Source organism: Tenebrio molitor, chromosome 5, assembly GCF_963966145.1.
Source record: "Tenebrio molitor chromosome 5, icTenMoli1.1, whole genome shotgun sequence".
Classification (NCBI taxonomy): domain Eukaryota; kingdom Metazoa; phylum Arthropoda; class Insecta; order Coleoptera; family Tenebrionidae; genus Tenebrio; species Tenebrio molitor.
Window position 1 is genome coordinate 15,622,616 of NC_091050.1, and position 15,239 is coordinate 15,637,854.

The 15,239-nt window shown below is 41.5% G+C and overlaps 1 protein-coding gene across 1 annotated transcript in view; it reads right to left on the reverse strand.

Moving 5' to 3' along the window:
• Nucleotides 1-15,239, reverse strand: part of mib1 (mind bomb 1) — a 184,008-nt gene that overhangs the window by 13,537 nt on the left and 155,232 nt on the right. The gene's annotated exons all lie outside the window — the stretch shown is intronic.

A 15,239-nucleotide genomic window follows, 5' to 3' on the forward strand; every position in this document is an offset into this window, starting at 1 on the left:
AACAAACGGAACGATTCGATTTGGAAATTTTTGAACAACGACCGCATTCCAAACATCTGCGCCCGCCCTCTCGATGTCGAGTCGAGCCGCCGAGCAAATAACTTTTCGGCCTCCCCCCGTACACCGTATACATAAACCGAGGCAAATTGAGCACGCGTTCCCTTCGTCAAACACACTTCCGAAGATGGCAACGCGAAACAAATCGATATTTATGTCTTGACGGCGGTGTCGGAGGAGCAGCCTTGCACACCGGATGAAAAAATAAAATAAAACGATGGGGAAAAACCGCGAAAGCCCCCCGTTCGAAAACGCTATATTTCCAGCTTATCCCTCTAAAGCTAATGAACTCCGGCACGATCCCGGCTAATGTCGCAGAATGATGTCGAGATTTACGAGCGCCGTTCGATTTTATGTAAAAATACGAGGGCGCGACGGAAGTCCTTTGTTATTAGTCGCGTGTGCATACGTATTTTTTATTGGGGCCGCCGCCGAAGACTGCTCCTCGCAGGAGAGGCCCGATACATAAAAGGATCGAGTCCTCGTCGTCGGTGGCGGCGGCGGCGGCTGCCTCCTCTTAGCGGAGACGATTTTTTTCGCCTTCCCCCGAATCCCGACCTTAATACGTTTGATAAAGTGGGGCCGCTGCGGAGGTCGGATCAAGAAGCAATAAATGATGAAGCATAAATCACGGCGAACACTTGTTTTTATGCCGGCATTAAAAACTTTTCGGTAATAAGAGATAGCACGGTTTGGCATTTACTATTAAAAAACTTTCAGATATACGACCGTTTGGACCGTGCCGAACGAAACCCGGATTTATGGATGCTGTGCGGGTTTATCGATTCGATTCGATTCCGGGACTTTACCTACTTTCGGCGAACTTACACATTTTTAAATTGACGAAGAGATTTTTTAATTTATATCTTTGTTTTCGTCGCTCGGACTCGATCCGACGACCTAAGAAAAGGTCCGTCCGCCCTGCAGAACAAATGTTAGCTCAGAGGAGAGACTACTAGGCAGTGTTTTTATTGACGGATACTCGGATGATTTATCTCTTCAATAACATATGTCAGCAGAACAAACTGCGGCAACACCTGCTGTTTCAACACGTCCACACTTAACGCCTTTTCTCCCCCGCACGCGTTCTCCTCCCTCCCTCCTTTCGCCGTATTTATCAAAATTGCCGTCTCGGCCCGTTCTCCCTCCGACCTTTTTATTTTCGTCTTAATTTTTATCGACTCCCTTTGTGCATCGTTTCGACGGTTCCGATCGAATTACCGAAATGTACCGACGACTCGGTTATCATCCGCCCGTACCTACTTTGATTACGCTCCGTCAAATCGGATTACCGGCAAACTTTTCCGTTTGTCTTTCCGCCCCCGATAAAAACCAAAAAAAGACGATTTTCTTGGAGCGGGAGCGGGGACGTGGAGGCGCCCACGTCCCCATCTTTTACGGACGCACGGACAAACTATTAAACGCAGTTACGCCTCCCCGTAATAATAAATCCCGAAACAAAAATCATACAACTCAGCTAAAGTAAAGTCTTAAATTCGATAACGACCGCCATATTGTGTCCCGTGTCCTGCGTGCGTGCACCGGATCGACCCTAAAAAACGTCCATCACGCTGAAAGGTCCTTCCATAATTTGTGAGGGTCACTGGGTGTAGCGATGCCGCCGCGATGATTTATCAATAAGAGGAGATGTCGAATGTGAAAGGTTGCAATTAAATGACGGCGCGGGGCGGTGCCAAAAAGTCCGATACCTACTGTACTTTTAAAATCATTTTTGAATTCTCGTTTGTATACGAGGGTCGTTTGAAAAATTAACGACGTGCTGATGACAGGGGGAGAAAGCTTGATTTTGTGGGCGGTCTTTGAGATTTGGCGATAGATGATAGTAAGACGGAGCCAAATCAGGAGCGCAAGGTGGACGTGGCAGCAGATCGTGTTCCAATTCGGCCATTTTTGTGACGGAACGATACATCGGTCTGGACACACGCAATATCCTGATGCAAAATTATTGTTTTTTGTTCGACATTGTCAGAAGTTGAGAACTCGAACTCGTTAAATAAACTACTAATTCTCTCATTGTACTATTACGATCATAAAATTTTGGACATCAAACTTCTGTCACATTAAAAAAATTACTCTAAATCATGCTTTATTGAAACTGTCACATGAAAGATGAAATTGTTGTCAATATGACACCCGTTTAAAATATAATTTTTTTACTTAATATGAGTACATTTGGGTATTTATTTAATATTTTTTATTAATTAAAACCTCGTTTTATTCCATTTGTCTGATTTTTAAAACTTCTTGAATATTTTCTCGGTAAATTGACACAATCAAAATTAAGGTTGTTAATACATAAATGTCGTTTTAGAATGTATGACAGCACGATAACATTAGTGTCCAAAATTTTTTGATCGCAATAGTACTCGTTTTTTTCCTGAAGCAAATGGATGCCATCTCATATCTACTTAACCGATTGATTTCAAATTTAGTGTAAATTGCTGATACCGGAACGAAGTTAATATTTTTCTTTTTTCCGTTCCTTGAAAATTATTTTCTTTTATTGACCATAAGTAGACACTTTTTTGGATTTTTTTCGCGATGGTACAGTTGCGGAATTAAAATTTCGGGCACCATTTTTCTGTCATTTCAACAAAATCTCTGTAGAGCACCTTCTTCTTCTTCTTTTCTATGTCAGTCACCCAATCAATTTTGAATTTTGAGATTTCAGTTATTTGCACTGAGTGTAATTAAATCATCGCTTTGATATGTTGCCTACCCGTTATTATGCCACAAATGACAATTTTTTGAATGACAAAAAGACAAAAACATGACAAGAGTAAAAAATAAGGTTATTAACGTAAAGGTTGTTTTAGAGTTTCTATCATGACATTGACAATAGTGCCCGAAATTTTAATTCCGCAACTGTACATAAAGTATTATGACAAGCTCGAATGTAATTTTATTTGTTTGAAAAAATTTGTAAGTACATTATTTCAAAACATTAATAAAGTTGTACACAAAAGACCGACAGTAAAAAATTTTATTAAAAAAAATACCCAAAAAAGGATAAAAACATCCTATTTGTTGCATAGACTACCCCCTCCTTAAGTATTCATTTTAGTTCAGTAAAAAGGTTACTCCCGCATTCTCCCCCTTTGAAAGATAATACCGTGAGATCGAAAAAAAAAATTAGAGTAGGCGCTGACCAAACACTTCAGTTGGCAATTCGTGAGATTTCAATTAACAGATGTCAGTCTTAAAAGTTAGGTTAGTGATTTTGAGAATGATGAAATCTTAATTTTCATAATGAATTTTGTGTGACCTGTCGGTTGTAAAAGAATTTCCTCAGCTAGTGAAATGAAACAATGAGATTTAAAACTCCCGCACTTTTATTCAACGTCAACGGTGAGCACGAAGCACGCGCACGCCGCTTGTTTATAAATCGATCCAGGATCCAACGATCATCGACCAATCAATATTATCCAGAGAGGTTGTTGTCGGTTGTGGGGGCTCTTTAGAGAAAAAAGGGCAAATCTTTTTTAAGGATAAGCTGAACTGTACCAAATGATAGGTTAGTTTCTTGTGTTAATCTCTGCAATAATACTTTGTTCACCATTTTCAATATTTTCAGCTGATCTTTTTGTCGGTCGTCTACTGCCTTTTTTGCGCAGAACACTACCTGTTTCCTAAAACATGTTTACGCATTTGTAGACTTTCTTAATTTTCCGAGATAGGCAACCAATTTAACACTACTGCTGCATGCAATTTATGTATATTTCAAAATTCAAAAGATTTATAACTTCCCATAAATAGGTTAGACCTTAACAAGTCTTCAATTATTATTTGTACATTAAATTTCCAATTTGTATGATAAGTAATATGATGGAATAAAAACGATAGATAAATAACTTCTTCAAAATTATTATTTTTTTATTTAATGTGTCTCAAAAAACTATAACAAGTTAATTTACTGTAAATAAAGGATTAATATCCAAACGGTATTGTATCAAAGTTTTCTAGAATAACTCTCTTGTCATAAACAAAACCAAATTGTTGTCGAGGACGATGACAGAACCAAAAGAAATTAAATTATTTGATTTAAAGACTGATAAGAGGTATGATATTACTGCTATAAGTAAATCAGATGATGTTGGTCCAACTAATGGATTATTTTTTATTTTAGAGGGAAACTTGAAGTTATATTTATCCGTTGTTGACTTATTTTCAGACTCTACAAAAATTAATAAGTTGTATGAGTTATATGACGCTGTTTCATATTGTCTTGATAAAAAACAAATAGTGTTTCTGCAAAGAAATCATATGATCTTCAACTCTAGTGATTGTGAAGATTGTTTTTGTAATATAATTATTTCTGAAGATCTTCCCATTTAGTTCAATTTGATATTTAAATCGCGTTGTCCATGAGTCGACAGCGTCCAGGAATTTATTCTATTAAATGAAATATTTTATTCTTTTCCTATTTTTCACTACTGTAAAAAGTTCAGATGATGTTAATATTACAAGCTCAGCCAAGCCTTACAATGAATCGAAGATTCAGAGTTATTTAGAACAATTTGGGTATTTAGAGAGTAATAGATCATTATTAACAGAAACGTCTTTGACTAGTGTTTCGCATACCAATGAAGCATTAATAAGGTTTCAAGAATTCTATAATTTACCAGCTGATGGAACATCAAATCAAGAAACACTTGCATTTATCAGTAAACCTAGATGTGGCGTTAAAGATAATCCAACAGCTTATAGAATTCATTATCAAAAATGGAATAAAACAAATCTTAAATGGTATTTTCCGTTAGCTACAAACGAGATGAAAGAATTAGCACAAAAAGCCTTTGATCAGTGGGAATCTGTTTCAAATTTAAAGTTTGAGTACTGGCACAGCCAGCCCAGCGCCGTAGGCGAGTACAATAGTGTTAAACCGGACATATCTACTTATATCGGGCGTTCAAATGAAATCCTGGGCTGAGTAGGCGCTGGAAAAATTAAACCGTTCAGAACAGTGTAAAGTTTGAATTTCCCGCCGTTTGATACGAAAGACATTTGTTTATGTTTAATCGGGACATAATTGAACATGTTTGTTTTCAGCAAAGGGTGTCCTTAGATATTTGGTTCGAGAATAGGAATCGTTAAGTTATTCAATTTTTAATGCAAAACATTGCAAAGAGAGAAAAAAAGAAAGATTTTTTTGGCTTTAAATTTTAGGTTAGCTGTCAACATACTCGAATTAATCTACGCTTTAAAAAAGCACAACAGTTGACGGTTTCCAACGCCTTCCCAGCCCAGGATTTCATTTGAACGCGCGATATCATTTTCTAACACGTTGTTTCAGCATAATCATAATTCACGTTGTCAAAAAGGAATATGTTCTAAAAGTTTTGATGGAAAGGGTAATATTTTAGCTCATTCTTTTTTTCCAAATGATGACGAATGCCGAGGAATTCATTTTGATAAATCAGAAAATTGGTATTTTGGTGAATTAGGCAATACACGTGATGATCAAACTAATTTTTATACTGTTTTATTACACGAAATCGGACACACGTTAGGTATTGAACATTCTGCAAATAATAATTCAATTATGTACGCCTATTACGAGTATAAAGGTGATATTGATAATGATAAATGAACTCAAGACGATATGTGGGCAATTCAATATTTATATGGACGACCTGAACGATTAAAATATGAATTAATACCAACAACAACAACAGTTAAACCTACTGTAAGCAAAGTCTGGCAAAGCGCCCCTGAAGTCGGAGTAAAAGATACTGTTGGTAATTCGTCTTCGACTCATGAGCCTATGGTGAATTTATGTGATTTTAATAAAGAAATTGAGACATTTTTAATTGCAAATCATCATATGTATATTTTTTATAAGAAGTATGTTTGGTTAGTCAATTTAAAAGATATGACTTATGATAAAGAACCGAAATTAATTAAAGATTATTTATATTTTTTGCCTGATGATTTTAAAGAAGTTTTGCATATTTATCAGACCTTCAGGTGATGTTTTAATAGTTGTTAAAAATTTATATTATTTAATTGATTTTCCAAGTTTTAATGTTAAAAGTGGATACAATGGTCAATCTATTGAAAATTTAGGAATACCAAAAGGAAAAAGAATTGATGCGATATTTAGAACTTATTCTGGAAAAACATATATATTTTATGATAAAGTTTTGTATATTGAGTTTGATGAGTGTTTCTTTAGATCAAAGAAAAACGGCCTTATTTCAGAATTATTTGCTGGAATACCTCCAAATATAAGCCGAGCATTCAGATATAGAAATTTATATTTCTTTAAAGATAAAATGTTTTATGAATTTGATGATATTTCGAATACATTAGTTAAATCTGATAAATTTGACTTGACAGTTTTTGGATTTAAATGTGGTCTTATCGATCAAATAATAAAACTAATTAATCGTCTGTGATTCTTATAATCGCGTTTTTTATCCCATAAAAACGCATGGCAAACTTTACCAGGCGTTATTTCGTCGATAAATCCCATAAATTCGTGGACGTAGTCCACTCATGAGCCTACAGCGAATTCGAGCAAATAATTTGTAGAATTTTTAAAACTTGGTCATTTTTATACCGTTTGGACATACACCAAATTTTCCAACTCATATGATTCTTTTAAATAAATTTTATCTATTTTTGATATAAGTAGTTCTATAATTGTCCTAATCCTCTTTTATTACTATAACAGAGTAAAATCTTTGAAAATGTTAATTTTAAAATATACCTTTAAATATACCTTTAAATTAAAAAAATAGCTTTGTGCATAGGGGCTCTTATACAGTGTGGAATAAAATGATTTACATCTAGTTACCTTTGGAATTTTTGCACATGTAAATTTTCCTGTACCGCTCTACTTTTTTTTTTTGAAGTGCCGAACTATTAGTTCTGTCAATAAATGTCATCAATCGAATTGACAATTGTTACAATTTACTAAATTGAATTAACAAACGTTGGTGACCACTTTCAACACTAGCTGTGACTTGCTTTTGTTAGCTCCTTTTTAATTTCAATCTCTACTTTGCATTCATATCATCTCTTCGCAATAAATCACATTTGGAATTTTAGAATTTTTTGAGGTTAGGGTTTCTTTTTTTTTGTAGAGCGGCATTTCGTATTTTTACAAGTGTAATGCAAAGGTAACTAGATGTAAATCATTTTATTCCACACTGTACTATCATGTTCTATGACATTAGTTGTCATTTTTTTTTCATTTTCTTGACACTTTGTTGACATGGGCATAATCACGCAGGGATTTTTTTTAAATGTGTGACCATCTAACCAAACTTTGAAATGACATTGACGACCAGAATTTTTTGCTCGTGACAGTAGGTACAGTCGTTGACCAAAATAAAATAGGACAAAGTAAATTTCGATTGTGTAATTCGATATTTTTGCGAAATCCATCTCTTAGGAAACAAAAGTGTCAAAAATAAAAAAACAATTCTGATAAGTGTCATCATTCGACAATATTTCAAAAACTCATAATCATTCAATTGAACATAGTGACAGTGACGAGATGACAAGTAAAAAAACACAACCTAACTTTTTGTAAATCAATTGTCAAGTCAAATCAAGTTGTAATCTGAGACATACGCCTCAGTTACACTACACAAATCTTTGAATTGTGAAACTGTCTAAGGTAACACTTTGTCCTATTTTATTTTGGTCAACGACTGTACATACATAAGTACATAGGTACTTTGGTTTTTCAATTTTTCATCTGACTTTTCTGAATCTTGTACAATCGCGTTTAACTTTGGAATACCCTCATCCAACACAATTTTCACTTTGTTTCAAACATGTATTCGTTACTTTTTCGAGAAAAATCTACACAGCCGGTGGCAAATTGTCCGAACGACCCTCGTACATTCATTTCTCGAGGATGTTTTCCTTCTGCGTTTTCTCTTCGGTACCCTTCTTCACCACTTGAAGTTTATTATCTTTCTTTTTTTTTTAATTTCTGACCTCGTTCCGCCGCAAATTCCTCCACCACAGTTCGTCCGTGCGAATCGGCAATTAGCGCCAGAAGGGCGGTCCGTCCGCTCCGTTATTAAACCTTATCGGATCCGTGCGGCAGGACATAAACCTGATCCGGCCTCAATTAGGCGGAGTTCGTTTTATCCCGCGATTCTTGTTGCGGTCAATTATTTCATGAAATCACATCTGCGTCTCGATCCTCGTCGTGAAAGCCCCGACGGGGGACCGGAACCGGGCACAGTTTAATTTAATTGCGAAACTGGAATAATTCCGACATCAACGACGATAGTGCTCGCTTTCACTGTGAAATTTTAAGTCGGACATTAGAATTCAGAGGACTCTTACGAACGATCGTAAAACGGAAATCCAGATCGTTTTATAACGTACCGGGGACTGCACTACTAATTCGAAAGGATGATGTTCGCTTCTCGTCAAACAACTCGACCCCCGCCAACGCGAATACTTGTAATTTTTACGGCCCATCGGAGATTTTTCAGAGGGACGCCGCCGCCGGCGGAAAAAAGGGGCAACGCCGCCGATTAATTAACGTGTTCCCGGACGGTGTTCGAGGAGGAAAATAAAATAACCCGAGACGAAGTCGGTAATTGTAACATGAATTATGTAATGGAATATTTGCGGCCTTATTTAAAATACCATTAATATTTATGGCGTCGTCGATGTGTATTTTATTTTTAATTAAAAAGGCGCAGACGAAACGAAAGATTTTTTTCTGGCGGCGGTGACACCTCGTCGAAACGCAGCCCCCGCTCTTCGGACGGGGCGGCGCGCCCCCCTCCGATGAATAATTAAACGGGGTATTATAAAGTTTTACGTTTATGGTGTACGAGTATCCGGCGTTAAGAGTTTACGATTCCACCTGAGCGCGAGGTTCGATCATCTGGCGTCGGTAATCAAAGTCCCTGAAAATTACATGTCGTCCTTCGGGGACTCTCACCGCACCGTTCCCGCGTTCCCGTTTTATTGTGCATCCGGCGGGGCAATGGAAAACGAATTAGAATGCGCGCGGGCCCCGGAGGAAGCCCGCCGGGGACGACCTCCTCGTCTCTCGCCTCCACCGAATTCGGTCCGGGAAACGACAAACCCACGGAAGGAAGACGAGATTCTTTGCCTCCACGACACCGTCAGCTACTTTACTTGCGGTGATGTTGCTCGACCGCTCACCGCTTATGCATTCTGATATTTCAACTCCCACTTGGCAACAGTACGGGGTTGTTGAAACTTTCTGGTGTATAAGAATGTTTTATTGCTCGTGGCTCTCGGATAATGTAAAGCTCAAACATGATGGATTCTCCCTTAGAACAGAAACTCGAACAAACACGCCGGGGCTTTTTGCGCTCGCCGCCGAATAAAGGGAGGTTCGGGAAAAAAGCGGTTCGTTTCCTTGCTCCGTGCTCATTTACGCTACACGGTCGAGGGGCGGCGTCGTTGATTAGCCTTGACAAACGGGGCCGGGTGCTGGGGGCGGCTCGCACGTGGCCCACGCGCACCGCAGATTCGTCTCGACATCATCAAAGACGCGAGACAATTACAAAAAATGGAAACAAAACCATTCGTAAAGTTCAACAGTTCTCAAAATCTGACTTTCCTGTAAACTTTTAAAATTATAATTAAATCGTTTCCTCGTCGTTTGCGTCTTTCACCGCTCCCCGTCTCGCCACCGACTTGCTTTCGCACCTTCAGGACCGCCTAATAGAGCGAGTGGCGGCGGTTCGGTCGCCGTTTTTCGCGGGATAGGCCTCATCTGGATTCCGCACGCCCAATAAACCGAAAAAAATTCCGAAAAGCGCATAAATCAAACGTCGCCCTCACAAGTGAAACATTCCTCCGGAGCCAATCTCGCGCCGAATTTGATAAATAGGAGCGTACCGTCAATATCGCGAGTAAGATGTTTTTTTCTGCGTTGTCTTCTCGTGCGCTGCGGCGGCAGTTTTGCCCCACATTTCCATTTTGAGTCCGGTGTGCCGGAAGAAAAGTGACCGAAAGCGAAAATTTAAAAAAATCACCGCCGCCCCCGAATCAGCTGTTCATCACCGGAGCCTCCGATGATTGATGCCGGTCGATGATGGGAGCGGGGCGAGGGACGCCCACGGACGATCCGGCTTTCGACGGTGCTTTATACATATTTCATCGGCGGCTCGAAATTCCCCAAATTTGAATGGCAATTTCTGTTTTATATACGACTCGACAAATTTCCCAATAATAGAGATCCGCGCCGCCCCACCCGCTCCAGTTGTACCTCCTGATTAGGGGGGAGCCGCTCGGGGCCGAGTTTACCATAAACATAAGGTGAACCGGCGCAACATCCACAGAAAACGACCAATTCGAAATTTGCATGTTTGATATATGTGGCTGGTGTTTCGGGACGGCGTCCCTGCGGTCAGCAGCATCTGCGGGGGCTCCCGCTCCCGCCCTCGAAATTATGCACAAGAATCAAAACCGAGGCGCGCGTTTTTTGGCCGTCAAGTCCTTCTTTTTATCGTTCCTCGGTGCGCTGCAACAAACAAACTCTCGCTTTTTGTGCGGCAACTGTGACAAATTTGCATCGTAAATTTTTAAAACTTGCACGAGATACTAAATAGAGCTCTCGGGGAGGATAGATGTTTGATCGTTCGTTCGACCACAAATCTTACGCGAGCTGGTTTCGGGGGTGGCTCATAAATCGTCGAAATTTTCGCAGATCCCTCGCGATTTATTTTTATTTGTTATTGTGATTTATACAAACAACGTGGCGCGAGAGCTCCGGGAGACAACAGAAAAAAAAGAAACAAAAACAAAACACAAAAACCGAAACGGAAGAAGACACAATAACAAATGAAGATGTCAGTTGACGATGTCAAGTTCGACCAATTAACGGGGCGAGGGATGGAGCATGTGGCACGGATGACGGATGATCGGGTGGTAAAGATGGCAAGAGAGACAAATCGTCGGCTGGCGAACGAGACCGCCTCATTTTAATTGCGGTGGGGCGCAAGAGACGACGTCCTCGACGAGGGTAGGCAGGCCCCACGCACGGGGGGCAAATTTAAAAGCCGGAGGCGGCAGGCAGGAGACCCCGGGACTGGCGTGTCTCGCCTAAATATTATTAGGCCATCAGTTCAGGTTACTTCCATTACGATGGAGCCGGAGTAATTTATATAAGTAATCTATATCCCAACTAATAAGATACGGGCTTATGGAGTTCCGTAATTACCTAAGATATCAATAAATCATCGGAGCAGAAGTGACAGTGACGTCACCGGTTCGGCTTCGCCGTCACCTCCTCGAAATCCCTGCCGAACTCGTCAATAATAAGAACAATCGGGGGACTTCACGGTCGAGCACCTGGACGTATGCGGCGCCCGATTTGATCGAGTGCGATTTGAATGGGGCATCTTCGAAGGGACGTCTTCGGGAGGTCGGGGAGGCCCTCCCCGAGCCGGCTCTGTGCCAGGATACACCACAATCGTTGGCCCTAGTCGATATCTGGAGTAAGCCGGTGCCCGGTCTGCCAACCGACCGCTCCTCTTTATCGATTATTCATTATTTATACAAACGTTCTTATTATTCCGTGCTGAGCTTTCCTTTTTTACTACTTATTGATGGAAAGTGGAGCTTTCTGTCAGATCTCGAGATTCGAACCGGGCGGACGGGAGGGGGACGGCGGAATTATTATTTTTCGCAAATTCGTTTCTGCCGATCGAAACTCGATTAAAGAACGGAAACTCTTTCTTCTCCGATGCCCCACTAATTGCTCCGCCATTGTTAAACCGACGCGTCCGCGCTCTCCTCGCAAATTTTCAACCGTCAACGGAGACACCCGGGGACGGTAATTGGCAATCGCGAAACGAACTCGGGGGCGGTTCGGCCAAATCTTCCGTTCGAAATATTGTTCACAGAAAGTCGTTTTCGGACGCTTCAAAAGCCGAACCGTGCCGGAATTGATAAAATTAAAGTCGCACGGCCCCAATAAAAACCCCCGTCGGGTCCTCGCCGCCGCCGTAATTTCGAGGTGAATTATCAACGTCCAGTCGGGCGCGAGTTAAGCCACCACTTAACCCGACCCGTTATATATATAACTCAACACCGATTGGCCGTGGCTAACTGCTCCCGTTTCGCGCGATCGCTTCCACCCCCACGTCGAAGGCTCATCGTGGTGTGCGAAACGGAATTAACGGAGATAAAGAACCGATACGAGTCGACTCTCGGGGACGGCACCGAGTCAAACTTCAAATACGCCACCCGGTGGCAGTTAAATAAAATATACGGCACTCGTATATAAGCTTATACGGCTTATCAGGACTCATCGTGGGGCTGATGAGGCTGCAGCGGTGGCAGGCCCGGAACCGCCGGTATCTAATATGAAAAGTCAGTATCATAAACTCGGCTTTATGCCGGCTCGTTTCCCCGCTGCGGTTTCATGAATTACTAATGCATATTTTCTGTACACGATGAACTTTCGACGATCCCTCGTCCTTAAAAAACTATGTGACAAAAAAAAAAATTAACGACGGATGCGGGAATAAGCCGCGCAGAAAATTTACGGGGGCACATCTCCTGACAGCGTCGCCTTCTCGGTGACTTTCGTTCGGTAATTGTGGCGGGTCTGATCGCCACTTGATGTATTGTTGGTTGCCTACACCGGACGGACCTTTTTGATCCGCCACTTCGTAGACGTCGGTCGGATGAAGATGCACGGCAGCCTGGAGAAATTACCGGCGATTCGAGGCGAAAAATTTGTATTCAGCGTAAACTCGAATATGTACATGTTTATTAGGCGGTCGTAAAACCGCAGAGGATCCCAGTGTGATTTATGTTCGCGTTACGTCTTAATCTTCACGGCGCAGAAACGATACTCGTATCTTCTGTTTACTGTTTCCCTTTGATAAACACTTTTATTGTGAAGGAGCGAAATATATTAAAGAACATCCGGTTTTACGGTTGTAACGAAAATATTATCCCGTTTACTGCAAATTGTCCCGCTCCACTAAACAGAAAACAAAAAACGTATTTTTTTTTCGGTCGAATCGTAAAATGCTGGTAGCAGATTTGGCGCCCGACTCGTGTCCACCGTCGAACTTTCTCCTCTCGTCGAGTCCTCGACTAATTTTAATTTTACGAGACGGCAAAGAATGCTTCGAAATAATTACTCGATCCCGAGCAATTAACGGAAGAATTTAATTTCCTTGATGACGGAACGTTTCCAATCTCGAATCGACCGTACGCATAATTTTCTTTTTCATCACGGTCGGTGGAGTCGTGGTTGGCACGGTGCAGTTAGTTGTTCGTCTTCGGGGAATGTCGGTGACGGGAGGAGAATTTACAAGTGCAGCGATAATTCTTGCGAGGAGTGCGTTTTAAAACTCTGTGCCATCCACATTTTAAGCTTTTTCTCTGGATTTAATTTAAAAGTTTGCCGACGCTTTTCCAATTTTGGTCTCATTCTGTCGGAAAGCGCCGACAGCGCCCAACAACGTCTTGGCAGCGGCGTCGTCGGCGAATTGGATTATGGGCAGGACGCGATGTCTCGACTCGGGTGCAATATGGAAAAGGAGCCGCACTACGGCAGAAATTGACCGGAAAGATGTATTTTGTTCTGTCGTTTAATTGGGGATGATCCGGGTCCCGGACGGCGTCGTCGGCATCGTAATCGAGACGTCACCTGTCGACGCCGCATCGCTAATCAGCCCCCTTCAGCCGGATCGGCCATTATCTCGTATCCGGTGGTGAATTATGACCGATTCATAACGTCTCATACACAAACTTCATTAGCGACGGCAATTAGGCTCGGCCCCGGCGTTCGCATTATGCAGATCGTTCGAAGGTGCTCCATGGCAACCGCGGCCTTCCTCCGCATCTCTCTCGCGCGCCGCAACCGCCCCTCGCGAGCGTCTCACCGGGACGCATTAGCATACCGTTGATATACATTATTTTTCCAAGTCGAAGGAAGGACTCGAGCCCGGGTATTTTTCTCCAGTCGTCCCGTCAATACCGCTTTCCTCTTAAACGAACGCAATAATAGAACGGCGTTCGTTCACGCACGCACACAATAACATCCGGGAATTATCTCTGTTCCAGAAGAAATTGCCAACGAGAAGCGCATAAATTGCGAGAATCTCGGCGCGCCGCTCACTTTTACATTATGAACACCGCCGACGCACAATTAATCATCATTAGAGTCCTAGCGGATGACGGCGTAAAGTCGCAGCATTACGCTGTCGCAACTTCAAAAATTATTTCCCCCCTCGACCGGGGACGTCGCTCTGCACGATCGGACGCTTCGGGACTTCCCCGGGAAGCTATTCGATGGTTATTTGTCCGAATCCGTCGACAAAACTTCCATCTCGACCAACTTCTTAATTCGCTAATAAAGAACTCGCAACTCGGCGGTCGGAGATATTTATTCCTTCGGTCGCTCACCGAACACGCGTAAAACGAAAAAGAACCCACTCGATCAAAAACTCGACGGATTTCTTAAAATCCTCCGGTCCGCGATGGGTATTGATACCGCCACGTTCAAATTCGGAAATCTTGTTTCCTTTCTGTTCGCAGAAATGGACGGATGGCAGTTTCTTGTGGTCGGCAGGCATTGTTGCTGCTTCATCAAATACGTCGTATTTTCTTCGCGACCGCCCACTTTACAATAAAAATCGACGATTTAACGACGATCGTAAACGGTAGATTGTGCTTTTTATTGCCTATTATCGACGATTAAATACTCTGACCCTATAATTCGTATCCAAACAGAAATAACTCTCCAACAACTGCAAATAAAAAGTTCGCCACCAACGGGAGCCCGTCTGAGCCCGAAATTTTCAAACTTTTCCCCGATCGCAACGCCGCGGTCGAATTTCTACCACCACTCGCTCCCCGCACAAATTTATGCTAAATGCCCCACATGCAACAATGTAAGATGACGGTTAGTCATGGATGTGGGAGTACCCAGAAATAGGTTTTAGTCACGAAAAATCTGAAAAATTTCAATTTTGGCTTACTTTGGATAAACAAAATGCGATGTTTGAAAAACTGCAAGACTTGTGCCGAGTGAAAAATGTAGGTGTCATGTTCTCTTCTGCTTCTCTTGTTTTTTATTTATTTTTTATAAACACACCTGGCCTTTTCTAGGATCGTCGAATCGGTTAAAATTAATTTATTAAATAATAATGGCGCCACCGGGAACTATTTTGGGAAGTTTCGAC